At 50.4% G+C, this 15,358-nt stretch overlaps 1 protein-coding gene across 2 annotated transcripts in view; it reads right to left on the minus strand.

Moving 5' to 3' along the window:
* Nucleotides 1–11,754: 11,754 nt before the first annotated feature.
* The window catches only part of LOC126510945 (solute carrier family 22 member 5), a 162,142-nt gene continuing 158,538 nt past the window's right edge, over nucleotides 11,755–15,358 (minus strand). For both annotated transcript variants that reach the window (XR_007594556.1, XR_007594557.1), the window contains one exon: nucleotides 11,755–12,052. The gene's annotated coding sequence lies outside the window, so the exon portion shown is untranslated. The remainder of the gene's footprint in view (nucleotides 12,053–15,358) is intronic.

A 15,358-nucleotide genomic window follows, 5' to 3' on the forward strand; every position in this document is an offset into this window, starting at 1 on the left:
GGGGAAGAAGTGGCCAGATAAGGGAACAGACCTTGATGGGTAGCTTTAGGAATATGATCTAACAGTTTAGCAAGGCAGAGGGAACTGGGGAGAAGGGCAAGGCCTGCCAGAGCGCGTTTGTTGTGCTCAGTCCTACAGGAGCCCATCACTCTCCACAATTGTCTTCACCTCCTACTGCCAGTCACAGCTGTGGTGCAGCAATAGTAGCAGCACTGACTCCGCCTCCGGAGAGGTGCACTCTGGGACAAGCCTATGGCTGTGCTGCCAATCACTGCCTTGTGAAGGGCAATGAGAGATTCTCCTTCCTCTCCTTCCTTCCGTGCCCCACCCCCTTTCCACCCTTTCTTCCTTCTGCAGAGTCCCACATAGCCCAGGCTGAACTCGAATTTGCTCTGTGCCAAGAATGTCCTTGAACTACCAATCTTCCTGCCTCTAATTCCCAAGTGCTAGGATTACAGGCAGGAGACGCCATACCTGGTTTATGTAGGGCTGGAGTTTGAATCCAGGACTTTGTGCATGATAGGTAAGCACTCTACAAACTGAGCCACATCCTCATCCCATGCACTATTTATTTATTTATTTATTTATTTATTTATTTATTTATTTATTCATCTATCTATCATCTGTCTGTCTGTCTGTCTGTCTACCTATTGTGCTTGTGCAAGGGTAGGGGTCACACTTCTGCCATGGAGGACATGCGAATGTCAGGACAATTGCGGGAGTGGGTGCTCTCTGTCTAGCATGTGTGTCACTGGGAACTGAACCCAGGTCAGCGGGCATAGTGGCAGGTCCCTTTACTCACGGAGCCCTATCATCAGCTCTGCTTTTTGTTTCCTATAGCGAAAAATGATATGCATTAAACCATGTGAAACGTATGTTCTGTTTAACAGATAACCAGAAGGCAAATCCCTACATAAACACCACTCAGAGCCAGAGATGATAATGTAATGACTGACCTCCAAAATCCTCCGCGTGCTCCCATTCATCAGAGCCCCTGGCTCTCCTCTGTGATACCAAAGTTCGCTTCCATCCTCTGGGTGTTTGCTTCCCGCAGCCCAGTGTTGCAGAGAAACGTACTGTCTATATTTTGTTATCATCCCCTTGTTAAGAGTCAACGATCTCTGCAGGATTACCTGACACTATGCTACTTCATGTCTCTGCGATTCCTGCTGCCACTGTGAGAATGATGCACGGAGCCGGGCGGTGGTGGCGCACGCCTTTGATCCCGGCACTCGGGAGGCAGAGGCAGGCGGATCTCTGTGAGTTCGAGGCCTACCAGAGCTAGTTCCAGGACAAGCTCCAAAAGCTACAGAGAAATACTGTCTTGGAAAAAAAAAAAAGAATGATGCATGATACATTTGGGTTCTTCGCTGTCTACAGACATTTGGATCACTGTTTGTTTGTTTGTTGTCTTTTGAGACAGGGTCTCATGAATCCTAAGATGACTTCAAACTCAGCATGCACTCAAGCCTGGCTTTTAACTCTTGCTCTTCCTTGTCTTCATCTATGAGATCACAGACATGTGTCACCATGCTTGGTGACATTCGGGATTCTTTCTCTGCTGGGTAGATGTTGTGTAACAGTTTCCCTGAGGTTGAAACATTCTATCCTACAGGGAGCTCCTTGAGCAAGCAGGTAAACAATTCAAAATAGCTTCAGGAATTCCCTAAAACTGACCAGATTCACTAGGCTCCTCCCTGACAGAGTAAATAACAAACACGAAGGAGTCTCTCTCAAGACGGAAGAAAGCAGAGCAACAGCCAACAACTGATACTGCCATCAAGCTGCCTGGAAGAGGTTTAGTCTGAGGCACCTGGAGAGGACGCTCTCCCACCTGCTGAGCTGCCTGCAGGCTGTGCAGTGAGCTCCAGGTTCCCAGCTTCGTGACCTTTCATCCATGCTGGGTGGGCTTTGGTGATGCAGCTGTCTTTGAGTCATTTCTGCTCCTGTATGCAACCCCAGAAACTCATGGTTCACCAAGTTGGAGGTTGGTGTTATCTATATTTTGGTCTGTTGTGGGCTCCCTATCCAGGGAGACGTGTGTGTGTGTGTGTGTGTGTGTGTTGCTTCTCCCCGGGACAGGTTTGTCACCTACCAGTGGATATGCTGGTACAAAGGTCAGACTGACCACAGCAAGAAAAGATTCTGAGTGGGACTGGAATAATAAGGTATTTGTGTTTTCAGCTTAAATTTTTTCTTTGCATTTCTTTATATTTTGGCAGGGGGTAGGGGGGCCATGACACAACATGTATGTGGAATTCAGAGGACAAGTTGTGGGACTTGGTTTTCTCTTACCATGTAGGTACAGGTAGAGAGGGTATCACCTGGCTTGGTGGCAGGTGCCTTTACCCAGTGATCCATTTCACCCGGCCCCAGTTTCTCAAAACAAACAAACAAAACATTAAAAAAGTTTTTATTTGTGTGCACGTGTGTTATGTGCATGTGTATATACATGCGTGTGTGTGCATATCTCCAGAGAGTCCAGAACAGAGAGATGCCTTGGAACTGGAGTTACAAGCAGTTACCCACTGTAGGTGCTCAGAACAACTTAACTCCTCTGCAAGAGCAGCAAGTGCTCCTAACCACTGAGCCACCCACTCAGTCCCCTCATCTTTATTCTAGAAAATATTCTTCAGGGAGGTGGTGCTGTAATTCCGTAGTGTTGTCTGGGTGGAGGAGAAGCAGATCCCTTCTCTTATAATTTGACTTTCTACTATCTGAACCCTTGGGCCTGGTTGGTCCTGTGCCCTCTAGCCCGCCCCCCCCCCCCCCCCCCCCCCCCCCCCCCCGCAGGCTAGCACCTTCTGAGGCAGCCTTTTCTCTGCTCCTCACACTGGTGCTGCAGTGGGTAGGGGTGGGAAGAAATTCAGAAGAGGAAGTGGAAACTAAATACCGGAGGCACAGTGAAGTCTGGCCCTCAGACCCAGTGTTTGAGCTGCATGCTCTGTGGAGGACTGTGTGAGACTCGTGGGGAGCCTATGGAGGAGTGTCACCCTGCTGAGGTATGTAGGCAGACAAGCACTTGGCCCCAGTTTCCCCAGGCATATGGCACATGTGCAATCCTCACCTCAGTCCCCTGGTGTCACAACACTGAGTCACTGAGCCAAAGACCTTGAGTGCCGTCAACATAGTGCAGCGGCTGTGGGATCTGGACCTGTCTACATTGAGATTAACGCGTGATTTATTAGTGATGTAACCTGGCTTAGTCCTGACTTTCTTCAGCCCCAGTTTCTGTATACAAGACAGCTGACAGGGTTGCTGAGAGAATTAAAGGCTATACCATGTAAAAGGAGCCGAGCCACACGCCTGGTACAAAGGAAGAATGAGCAGACCGAAATGTAAGCTTTTGTGGAGATCATGGCGGACAGAGAGGAGAGGGCTTGACCTGGCACGCTGGGGCCTGGCCACTCCACAGATGGTGAGATCAGGCACTGTGTGAGGACTCAGCTGGACTCTGAAAGTCCCGCAGCCAGTCCTGCCCCACCCCCGCTCGTCCACCTTTGCTCAGAACACTGTCCCTCTCCACGGTGCTTTGAAGGGCAATGATTTCAGACAGAGGAACCTCTATGTCTGTAGAAACATCGCCCATCCATCCCCGAGTTGCCTCCAGGAGGCTGCACTGGTGGCTGGCAGCTGTGGCAGCCAATGGGCAGTGAAGACTGTTGCTAGGGTCACTGTGAACCTTATTTGGTGACATGGGGCTGACCCTGCGTTCACCTCTGAGAACCCTGAGAAACGCCAACCACAGCTGTGAAATACGAACAGAACATCTCAAAGCCGCAGCTGCATTTCCTCTGAGAAAAGGTTGGCTCTCCCCCTTTCCTTCCCTTCTCTCCCTGGATGCCATCAGGACTGGTAAATCTCACGACAGAAAAGCCTGCTGCCTGCTGCACACCCATCCTGAGCATGCTTCATGACAAGAAGGCAGACACCACTACAGGGCAGCTCCCAAGTGGAACCCAGTAAGGACCCAGCTTCCATCATCACCATGGCAGCTGCTCCAGTGCCCTCCCCCCACCCTTCACCACAAACACACCCAAAGGGCCTGCTCCTTGCCCCACTTCCTGCAGCCTTGGGAAGCCTGCTGGCCTGAGGAGGATGAGGAGGATGCAGGCTGGCAGGGAGGGAGGAAGTGGGCCTGCCCTGTGGGCCCTCACCATCTGCACTGGCCACATCGCTTCAGTGCAGCCCAGGCAGCCCACAGTTCAAACGGTTGGCAGTTTCGGTTTGTCACCTTCCTCTGGTACAACGTGTAGCTTAACATTAAATGAAGCCATTGTCCCACCCCGGACAAGTGTGAGAGAGAAGATGGGCTGATGTTCGCAGGTCCCTCACCTGCGCACTGCGTTGTGCATTTGGGGGCTGTGCTTGCTTGCCTTCATCTCAGTGACTTCTCACAGCTCCGGCTAAGGTGACAACAATACGCACGCATGCACACACATGTGGACACACACATACACGCATGTACGTGTGCACGCACACACAATACAATAAAAAAAATAGTTTTTAGCCAGGCAGTGGTGGCTGCACACCTTTAATCCCAGTACTTGGGAGGCAGAGGCGGGCGGATCTCTGTGAGTTCAAGGCCAGCCTGGTGGACAGAGCCAGTTCCAGGACAGCCAGGGCCATTACAGAGAAACCTTGTCTCAAAAAGCAAAAACAAACAAACAAAATTTAAAAAAAAAAAAAAGTCAGTCCTGTTCCCAAGCTTCAGCTCCTAATCCGCAGGATGAAAGAGGCTTTTCTTTCCTGGTCCTTCTGGAGCCAGGTGTCCCCATGTAGATGGGATGGGTTATGTGAAGCCCGGCTGTATATACAACGCTATGTTGGGTGTGCCACAGGTAGTCTACCCCTGTGGCCACCTCCTGCTCCTAAGCCTAGAATCCTGTGCATCTGTACATACTGGAGACCGTCCAGGTAGTCCATGAGTGGGACTGGGAACTGGGGACAGCAGCTCGAGGGTGTCTGCCACCACCAGCTTCACAGGAAGGTGGTACTCTGGAGGGCCTGGGAAGGGGCATGGACACTGAAGCCCCTGAGGCCGTAGTCTTGAGGAAGCATCCTCAGGTCCACACACTGACCAGGCACTACCTGAGTGCGTACTTGCTGTATGCGAGGTACTATTATTCTACACCTTGGGGACACAATGTAAGCCACACAGACCAAGTTTGAGTCTCAGACATGGAGGTCAAGGGAAGAGGCAGAAGTTAGGTATATTACCACACAGAGAGCTGACAAATGCAGGCTCAGAAGAGGGTGCAACTTCAGGGGACTTAACCTAAGGGGTACAGGGTTGGGGAAATCTGGCTGCTGTTCCCTGAGGAGGAAACATTGGAGGTGAGGCGAGGGGCAGGTACAGTCAGCAGTGGGGTTGGTTTGTAGCTCCCCTTCACTGAATTCTCTCCTGTATTCTAATTTCTTCAGGAAATTTGCTGCCTGCCCCAAGGCTGACCTGCTGGAACCGTCCAGTGTGTGTCTCTGGGGGTGGGGTTAGAGGAGAAGAGAGTCCCGGATTTCTGATCTTTGACCCTCAGTGGAGTTGTGTGAGCCAGCACCTCCTTCCTCATAGGGGAGTCCCCCTCGAGCACGGTTGGAGACTCTGCGCTTGAAGACATGACATGTACCGACACCTCAGGCCCTCAGTGAAAAGGCCTCTTTCTCCCTCCGGGCCTCTCCGTGTGGAAAAGAAACCCTGGCGCCTCCCGGAGGCTGATTTCCAGTTTCATTTTCCAGTTTCAGTTTAGAAGCAGCTCTGCCAGTTTCCTACTGGCCTTGGTCCCCAGGGCTTCAGAGAAGCTGTGGAACAGGAAACTATCCAACCAGCACCCTGCTGGGGGCTGGGGGGCTCCCTGAGGACCAGCAGAAGCAGAGTCTGTGTGGGGATTCTGGGAAGCTGCAGCCTTCTGCTCTCTGAGATGGGTCCTTCAGGGATTCTCTCTTGGCCTGTGGGCTACCTGAAGGCAGCCTGAGGGTATCAAGACAGCTGTAGCTCGCCAACATGGCTTGAATCAGCTCCACGGCACTTTCTAACACAAATGTTCACGAAAGGGGGTCTCTCTGTTTAGCACCCCATCCTTCCCTGCCTGACATTTGACCCTCAGTTAAATTGTGGGGGAAGCACCTCCTTCCTCATGGGGGAGTCCAGGCAGCTATGGCCACGGCCATTTAGAAAATGCTGAGAGAAAACTCAGCAGTTTTTAGGGTCTCCAAGAAGCTTCTGCCTCCTGCCTTAGTTTCCGTTTTAGCTGCTAAAATATAATGGGGAGCAATTAGGAACAAAAAGTCTAAAAGATCCTGTTGAAGGTTCCGAAGCCTCTTTCTCCCGTCCACTGTCCTGTACTTGAAATTCTTAGCCTAGTTCTAGCCGGCTTGAGGGCGCTTTGCTTCCTTCCCCACCCTGTGTTCAAGAACACATGGGGTGGGTCTCCCGTGCACCCTTGCCCTAGTTTGATCTTGGAGAGAGCAGGTGGACAGGTACCCAGCCAGCCTGGCAGATGTAAGTGTCCCTAATCTCTAGGGCAAATTTGCTCTTCAGGGCTTCTAGGATCAGCCTTTGATCAATCATTAATCAAAGTTGCAATAAAAAGATAATCCTCTCAGGGCTGGGCTGTAAAGCTCCCGACTGCAAGGTTAAATAAAGCCTTCTTTGGAGGCCTCTCAGTCAAAAGAGAAGGGCCACGTGTCTGTGGCTGCCCGAGAAGACAAACGAAGGCTCTGTCTCTACTGGGTGCACATACATTTCCCATCTCTCACTGGCCATGACATCTTGTTTTATCCTCTCTCTGCTGATGAAATCAGAGATGTCTTGGAAACCAGACCAGGTGGCCAAGCAGAGGAAGGGGGCTATAGTTTGGTTTAAATGTGAGCCTGGGGTACTACCCCCATGGTAGGTGGCAACTGCTATCTTTCCAGATCAGATCTGTGGCAGTGGAGGCATAAATAGTCCCCAGCCTCTACGGAGCCCCATGGTGGAGGAGCGTCCCAGCCGACTCACGAAGTGCAAAGGAGGGAGGGCCTCAGGAGAGGAGGCACAGAGAAAGCTGTGTAAGGGTCAGAGATTCAGCAACTCATTTCGGAGGCAGAGGCTGGCCTGCCCCCTGAGAAGAGAGGCCCTGCTTCCTGACAGGCTGGAGAAGCAGGACCTAGGCAGGGATAGTGGGAGGCTCAGCATCACGTCCTAGAAGCAGGTGCTCCAAGGCAGGGGCTGGAGGGACCTGAGGACACCTCAGCCTGACCGACTGACCTAGGGCTCCAGAGAGCTGTCATTTAGCATCTATCGGCATGTGAGGCACTCCTCTGTCCATCCCTTCCCATGTGTGACTGGTCCACTCTACAGGGCAGTTTTAGACACATCAAAGAAATGGGTATTTCCAGAGAAGCACAACCCAGGATACGAGTAGAGGAAAATCAGCCTGGAGAAATATTCTCAAGAGATTGCTGGCATCCGGAATAGTTCTGGGTGGCTCCAAGGGAGGAGGCAGCACTGTGCAACAGTAGGGGGAGCAGGGTGAGGAAGTCTTCCTTGGGTTCAGTATGGCGCCTGAAAACACACAAACACACACACACACAAACACACACACACACTTTGAGAGCAAATAGAAAGATAGTGAAATTTTAACAGTGGCTCTGATTTGTGCTTGAGAATGATTTTAAGCCCCTGTCCCCCTGTGTTTACTAATTGTTTCTAAAATCTCTGTAATGTATCTCCTTTTGGTGGTAAAATATAATAACAGGTATCACTATATTACTTACTTGCCATGACAAAATATCAGGCAAGAGCAATTTGAGGGAGAAAGGCTAATTTTGGCTCATTGTTTGAGGGTACAGTCATTGTTGGAAGGTACAGTCATTGTTGGAGGGAACAGTCATTGTTGGAGGGTACAGTCATGGTTTGAGGGTACAGTCATGGTTTGAGGGTACAGTCATGGTTTGAGGGTACAGTCATGGTTTGAGGGTACAGTCATGGTTGGAGGGTACAGTCATGGTTTGAGGGTACAGTCATTGTTGGAGGGTACAGTCATGGTTTGAGGGTACAGTCATGGTTTGAGGGTACAGTCATTGTTGGAGGGTACAGTCATGGTTGGAGGGTACAGTCATTGTTGGAAGGTACAGTCCATCATGATGGGAAGGCAATCGAGGCTTCAGGCAGCCAGCTGGTCACTTTGCATCCACAGTCAGGAAGCAGAGAGAGATGCACCCCAGGGCTCAGCTCTCTTGGCTTTGGAGCCTGTCCTGGAACTAGCTCTGTAGACTAGGCTGGTCTCGAACTCACAGAGATCGGCCTGCCTCTGCCTCCCGATTAAAGGGCGTGCTGGGATTAAAGGCGTGTGCCACCGTCGCCCGGCTCCTCAGCTCTCTTTCTATTATTCCATCTGGGACCCGGACCCATGGAATATGCCGCTCACATTTAGGGTGGGTCTTCCTGCCTTAATTAATATAACCTGGAATGTGCCTCACAGACAAGCCAAGAGGGCTGTTTTCCCCATTACTCTAAATCCCACCAAGTTGGCAACCAAGACAACCATCACAGTTGTAACCATGTTTTGTTTTGTTTGAGCAGGTCTAGCTAGCTCAGGCTGGTCTAGAGCTCCCTACCTAGGTTGCTCAGAATTATTCTGCCCCCATCTCCCAAGTGCTGGTATCTACTTGGTCACTGTAACCATTTCAAGAGTATGGTTTCTGAGGCATGACATAGAACCATCTTTAGAACATTTCCACCATCCCAGCTGGAATTCCTATACCCATTAATCATGAGCTCTCCATTTTCCCTCCTTCTAGTAGAAGGCAACTACCCTTCTACTTTCTATGAAGGCGACTCTCCTGAGTAGCTCATATTAGTGCCGTGATACAAAATGTGTCCTTTAGCACTGGGGTTAGGGGTGGGGCAGCAACTTCAGGGAGGGGAAGGACTTTCCTTCTCACCACCTACAGACCCGATCCAGCAAAGGACACAATGGCCTTCTTTTGACTGACATTTCATTAACTGGAAAAAAAAATTAAACGCTTGTAATCACTTTCCATCACCCCTGTAAGAGAGTAAATTCCTGGGGCCCCGGAATTTACATAATCTTTCTGATGCTCTAGCACCAAAAAACCAAAACTCCAAACAGATACGAAAGCAGTGGGGGTTGGGTATATAAGTTCCTGACTGTCGCTGGACTACTGGGTGGCCCACTCTTTTGCCGGTCCCTGGAATTTATACAGGCTGTTGACCTTGTATGCCTTTTGTTTCCTTAACTGTCAGTTCCACTCAACTGAAGTACTGAACCTTCAGAGGGAAACTGCAGCTCATCAGAAAGATTCTTCCTCTTCCTTGTTGAAGCAGGCATCAGAATTATTGGATCAGTCCACTCCTCTTGTCAACGGCATGTGCCATCTCCACCCTTTGGCTGGGGTAAACAGTGCCGCTCTGGGCACTGGTGTGTATGAGTAGATGTATTTGGATCTTGCGGGTTCTCCAAAGGCCCAGGTGTAAAAGCTTGAGCACTGACCTAAGGCACCGTGGAGAGGAGGTGAGACATTAAGGTGGGGACTTGTGGAAGAAAGGTCCCTGGGGATGTGCCCATGAAGGAGATGCTGGGACTTTACCTTGCTCTATTCCTGCATACCTTCCTCTACTTCTTACTCTGTGTCTTATTGTGGTCTACTGGTAGCCCCTCAAGTCCTCTTCTCAAAACAAACAAATAATAAAAACCACACACAAACAAACCAAAGCAGATGGCAGGCTTTCAAGGAAGAGAAGGAAGCCCCCATTTTTCTCCAAGAGCACATGGCTCAGACCCTGAGTTCTAGGCACCGTGGTGAACTCCAGTGGGGTGTTTGGAGCCTACTGCTCTGTGTCTGAGGTGTCTGAGGGGCCTTTGTGTACACCTAGTCCAGGCACCATCACAGCCTTGGTCCTAGGGACCAACTACTGACCCAGCAGAAGGTTCCTCACTAACTAGTGTGGCATAGTGCTACCATGGATCCCACAAAGGGCAGTCAGCTTGACCCTGCCTGGCTCTTGTCTATGTATGGACCACATCTCCTCCTCATGTCAGAAGACTCTGGAACACATGCTGTACTGTCCCCAGCCTGACTGTAACCTCAGACAGGAGCTGGGACCATTCATGCCTAGAGACAGGGAAGTACCTGGCACAGCGCCCTCTACTTCCTCTCCATGATTGCCTGAGGCTCCGTAAGGACCAGCAAGGGCCATTTTTGTGGTCAGGAAATGTCTGTGGTAGTTGTGGATGACTCAAGCCCCATCCCAAGGCCCTTCTAAAGTGGAGGTCACATTCCTAAAATTCTTGACTGTCAGCTCCACTCTCTTGCTTCTTTCTGGGAGGTGTATCTAGTGAGGAGTGAAGGTTACCTTTCCCAACACAGCCATGCGCTCCTCTCTAGTCCAGGGGTAGGGTAGGACCCACGCAGGGGAGAGGACAAGCATTTCTGGTTTCGATCCTGGACAATTAACACTAATCTCACAAGGTTTTCAACCCTGGCTGCACACTAGAGTTACCCAAGGGCTTTTAGAAATACGCACAGGCCGGGCGGTGGTGGCGCACACCTTTAATCCCAGCATTCAGGAGGCAGAGCAGGCGATCTCTGTGAGTTCGAGACCAGCCTGGTCTACAAGAGCTAGTTCCAGGACAGGCTCCAAAGCCACAGAGAAACCCTCACTTGAAAAACCAAAAAGAAAAAGAAATACGGACAGATCATGGCCGGGATGAAGAATGGGTCAATCTTGGCTATCTAGTAAATTTGAAGGCTAGCCTGGGCTACATGAGACCCTGCTTAGAAAAGAAAGAGATGCGCTCATATCCAGATATTTCAACAGATACTTCCGGAGAGTTCTAAATGGCTACTAAGCATATAAAAAGGTATACATCAGTCACCGGGGAAATGCAAATTAAAACCACACTGTGAATATGATACCGCTGCACACCCACTGGACCAGGAAACGTGAAAAAAAAAAGCAGAAAATAACAACTGCTGGCCAAGATGTGCCAAACTCTCCCCACTCACAGCTGGAGGGACGGTGATCCCACCGTCAAGCATCTGCCCACGAGAAACCTGTGCTCCTGAAGGCCACATCAGAATGTTCACTCGGCAACACCTCCCAGCTGTAGGAGGATCAGATGAACGGAGGGAGAGTCCCTCCGTGCAACTCGTGGTTTAAGATTGGACAGCCAGGTGTGGCGGCACACGCCTTTCGAATCCCAGCACTCGGGAGGCAGAGGCAGATAGATCTCTGTAAGTGCATATCACTGTGGTCTACACAGTGAGCTCCTGGCCGGCCGGGGCTGCAGGTGGTGGGAACGGGAGGTCAGAGGTCATCAACGGTCAGGGAGAGCGGTAACAGCTGTGCTCTGACGGTGTCCTCCCTTTCTTGTAGTTCAGGTACCACCTTCCTTGGGGGGGGGTGTCTTTCCACCTCAGTGAACCCCATCAAGATAATTCCTTACAGGCATGCCCATTCCTGGAGGGTTTTATTCTAGATCCTCTAGATCCTGGACAATTAACACTAACCTTACAATGACCTTGTACTTCCGATCTTCCGGCTCCTAGCTCCCAAGTGCTGGGGTTGGGGTGAGAGGAGCTGCTGTAGCCAGCTGTGACTATTACCTTGCCCACTGTATCCAGCTGTGACCCAGCAGACGAGGTGCCTGATGTTTCCGTGCAGACTTAGGACCGGTAACAAGGGATACGGGTGATCCCCTTCAGCTCAATGCTGGTTACTTAGGCTAAGCTCACTTGAGGAAATGTGATCCATTTACATTGATGCTTTGTGCTTTATTTCGTTTATGTAATCCTTTAATAAAAAATTTCATTTATTTTAATTTATAACAAATTCTTTGGGATCTTTGGGGTCCAGGAGAGATGCAGGCACCAGGAGTTTCGAATGCACTGGAAAAGCAGATCCACTGAGATGTCTCAAGCTAGAGCTGGAAAGATGGCTCAGCAGGTAAGAGGACTTCTTGCTCTTGCAAAGGGTCCAGGTTTGACTGCTTATAACTGCTTGCCACTCCAGTTCCAGGGGGGCCGAGGCACTTTTACATTCCATGGGCACCTGCACACACATGGTACATGTAAACACACACAGACACATAAATAACAGAAATTCCTTTGTTTTACATTTAGTTTTGCAAGGGGAATGCATGCTGGGGCACATATGTGGAAGTTAAGCGATAATTTGAGATAATGGTTTTCCCCTTCCACCATGTAGGTCCTAGGGACTGAACTCAGGTAGTCAGGCTTAGCCACCAAAAGCCTTCATCTGCTGAGCCATGCCATTGGCCCCGACAAAGTGGTCCTGATGAGAAACACCTCCAGCAGAGCGCAGTGTATCAGTGCGGTGGAGATGCCATCTTTGCTCATGTGAGGTTTCCCCATACAGGCGGAAGAAGTGTTGCAGCATGCTGTTGCAATGTGTTTCTTCCGTGCTGAAAGCAGTTGCATCAGGTGAAATGGCGTGTCATGGGAGCATGGGAGGCCCCACCCACTCTGCCCAGAGAAACGGATCCCTCACTGTGAGCAGCTATTATTAAGTTGCCCAGGGAGGTGGCAGCTGGGCTTCCCTAGGGCAGGAGCCATGCGGAGGCTCTGACAGTTCTAGCAGAGGAAGAGGAAGGCTGAGGCAGGGTGTCTGTGTTTATGGGTAACAGCCAGCTCTGACTTCCAGGCCACGCCTCTTGGCCTCTGTGTCGAGATTAGGAATTTGCAACATTTTGTTGAGGACCACACTGGGCTTAGTTTTAAGAGTGTAACTGAGAACTTCCTGGAAATTCCATGAGGTTGGTGGCAATCTCCCTGGAGATAGCTGACTTCTAGTATACTCTGGTCAAACTACAGGCAGTTTAGACAGGAAGAGACAGGACACAGGCTCGCACTCTGGTATTTTGCCTACCTGGGCCCCATCTGCCCCTCTAGAAACAGGAACCATGAAGCTCCTGCTGTGCGAGGGGGCTATGCAGACAGGCAGGGCTAGGGATCCAAGCCTTGGGCTGTCTCTGCCATCCACAGTGAGTGAGCTGAACTAACAGCTGGATCTTGGAGCAGTGCCTCTGATCTGCCTTGCAGGGTTGAGTTCACGTGGTGAACTGGAAGGGGCCCGAGGCTTCTTGGCTTCTGCTAGACAGGGCTGCTGGGGGTGGGGAGTGTTCCTCGGATGGATGCACTTGACCAAAGGACTCAGAGTGGCGTGGGATGCGAGAAAATAAATTAATCTGATAGAAGCTATGTCACTCAGGGTTGAAATGCTCCTTCCTGGAGGTGAGAGAAGTGTGGCTATGGCAGGAGTGGCGGACCTGAGCGTTCCACTAGGCTGTACCATTCCTCTTCCCTAGTTCTGGTCCCCTCCTAGTGAGACGGGAATGACAGCCCACGCCTTTTCCTCCGCTTAGGAGGGGTAAAGGTCTGAAGCTCTGTGGGGGTGGCCCGAAGGCCTGAGCCCTGCCTTCAGTGTCCCTGGCTGGAATCTCACTCACCTGGGTACCATCTGTCTCATCTCCTGTCTGTGACACCACAGTGGCAACTCTTGTGACCAGTGTGCCACTAACCCTTCCTGTTTTGTTCCTCTTCTCCTTTCTTGTAGTTCTGAGGTGTTTTATTACAAACACTGGTGCCCATATTCATTGACCTAATTAGTTATTTTTACATTGACCTGTTTAAACTAAATTAACAATAAATACATTTACTTCGTTTTTAGCTCGACATCTAGTGAATCTTTAACTTCATTGATCGTTTTTAATGGTCTTGTTTTTAAATTTTCAAGTTACATTTATTATTATTTGTGTGTGCACGTGTGTACACTTCGTGGCATGCGTATTGTTGGCAATCAGAAGATAACTTCTGGGGGTTGGTTCTCTCCTCCTGCCATGTGGATCCCAGGGATGCAGCTCAGGCCAGGGGAGTTGGCAGCCTGTGCCTTCCGCTGGACCATCTCAGCAATCCCAGCTTCCTGACCTGACTGCTACTTAGAGAGCGCGTCCTTTGTCCAGGTGAGGTAGGAGCCTAATTGATCAAACAGCATCTCCAGCTTCTCTCTTTTGACAGAGCAGGGCACCCTTCCATATACCGTTGCCTCTTGTTTTGACATTTGGGGATTAAACCCATCGCTGTAGCAGCTACCACCAAAGGCAGACTTCAGTAGACTTTGAAAACTTGTTATACTTGAGCTCTGTCTGCTTTATATCTTGTGAAATGTAACTGGGGTTCAGTGATCAAGAACACACACACACACACATGCCTTTAAAAGCATACTAATAGGTTGCAAAGCCCATAGCGACAGTGGTCAGTGTGTTCTCACAAGCATAGGTCATCCATCCCAAAGCCACAGCCGCGCCTGTATCAGAAAGCAACATGGATGCAGAGCCTGGTACCGGGTCCTCTCTAAGAGGCCCCTATGAGGGCTGCAGAGACAGTTCTGTGGCCAAGTTCTTGTCACCAAATCATCAGGCTTGATTCCAGGGACTTCCATGGTAGGAGGAGAGAGCTCACTCCCCCAGGCTGTCCTCTGATCCCTAAAGGCACTGCATGGCACGGGAGCACACCCCAGCTAAAAATATAATAAAAAAAATTAAAAATCACCATCTATGATGTTTCCTTTTTGTGCTTTTAGGGACTGAGTGGCAAATAGTTCTTGGTTATATTTTATTGGTTTTCTTTCACTAGAGATGTGTGGCTCAGAGTTATGCAAATTAAAGACAGTAAGGGCTAACTGGGGGCCTTGACAAGGTGGTGAGAGAATCCAGGGAGGTGTCCGTGTGGAGAGATGGCCGTCCGACTCACCACCTGTGACAGTGGGCCAGCCACAGGCCTCCCTGGCCTCTAGCATGTTCTTCTGCCAGCGACAGACAAGCACATGACCCTCTGCAGAGTAGAATTGATCCAGCATCACACAGGCTGGGTGGGTCCACCTGAGGGACTTCTCACAGGAAGCCTGGGGGAATCCCACTGGACACTGCCTGGATGTCCCCTAAGACATCCAACTTCACGGTATAAACCTAGCAAGGATCTGCTCTCCAGGAAGTCACACACCCCAACCCCAGCACTACTGGTATTTTCCAACCTGCCACACAGATTCTGAAAGTCACTGTCCAGTCTCTCTCCTGGTTTCTCTTCATTTACCTGCTTGGTTTCTTCTTCAGATTCTCCAGTGACAAGTCACTAACCAGGTCCCCTCCATTGTCCCGAGTACAGTTAAATGCTAGGATGTGGCCGGGTATGGTGGTGCACGCCTTTAATCCCAGGACTTGGGAGGCAGGAGCAGGCGGATCTCTGGGAGTTCGAGGCCAGCCTGGTCTACAGAGTGAGTTCCAGGACAGGCTCTAAAGCTACAGAGAAACAGAGAAACCCTGTCCTCGAAAATAGCAAA

This window comes from Alexandromys fortis, unplaced genomic scaffold (genome assembly GCF_014885135.2).
Source record: "Alexandromys fortis isolate MF-2015 unplaced genomic scaffold, M_Fortis_MF-2015_v1.1 scaffold_103, whole genome shotgun sequence".
NCBI lineage: Eukaryota > Metazoa > Chordata > Mammalia > Rodentia > Cricetidae > Alexandromys > Alexandromys fortis.